Source organism: Arachis duranensis, chromosome 3 (assembly GCF_000817695.3).
Source record: "Arachis duranensis cultivar V14167 chromosome 3, aradu.V14167.gnm2.J7QH, whole genome shotgun sequence".
In the NCBI taxonomy this organism is placed as follows: domain Eukaryota; kingdom Viridiplantae; phylum Streptophyta; class Magnoliopsida; order Fabales; family Fabaceae; genus Arachis; species Arachis duranensis.
The window spans coordinates 102,591,721-102,592,287 of record NC_029774.3 but is presented as its reverse complement, the minus strand read 5'-3'; positions in this window follow the sequence as shown (position 1 = coordinate 102,592,287).

Below are 567 nucleotides of genomic sequence, written 5' to 3'. Positions count from 1 at the left end.
GGATTCTGACCTCCCTGCACTCGAAGTGGATTTTCTGGAGCTACAGAAGCCCAATTGGCGCTCTCTCAATGGCGTTGGAAAACAGACATCCTGGGCTTTCCAGCAATGTATAATAGTTCATACTTTGCCCGAGATTTGATGGCTCAAACTGGCGTTCCAAATCAGCTCAAAACTTCCCGGCGTTAAACGCCGGAACTGGCACAAGAATGGGAGTTAAATGCCCAAGCTGGCACAAAAGCTGGCGTTTAACTCCAAGAAAAGTCTCTACACATGAAAGTTTCAATGCTCAGCCCAAGCACACACCAAGTGGGCCCGGAAGTGGATTTTTATGTAATTTACTCATTTCTGTAAACCCTAGGCTACTAGTTCTCTACAAATAGGACATTTTACTATTGTATTTTCATCTTTGGATCACTTTAGATCCTTTGATAATCTTTGGACGTCTAGTTCTTAGATCATGGGGGCTGGCCTCTCGGCCATGCCTAGACCTTGTTCTTATGTATTTTCAACGGTGGAGTTTCTACACACCATAGATTAAGGTGTGGAGCTCTGCTGTACCTCGAGTAT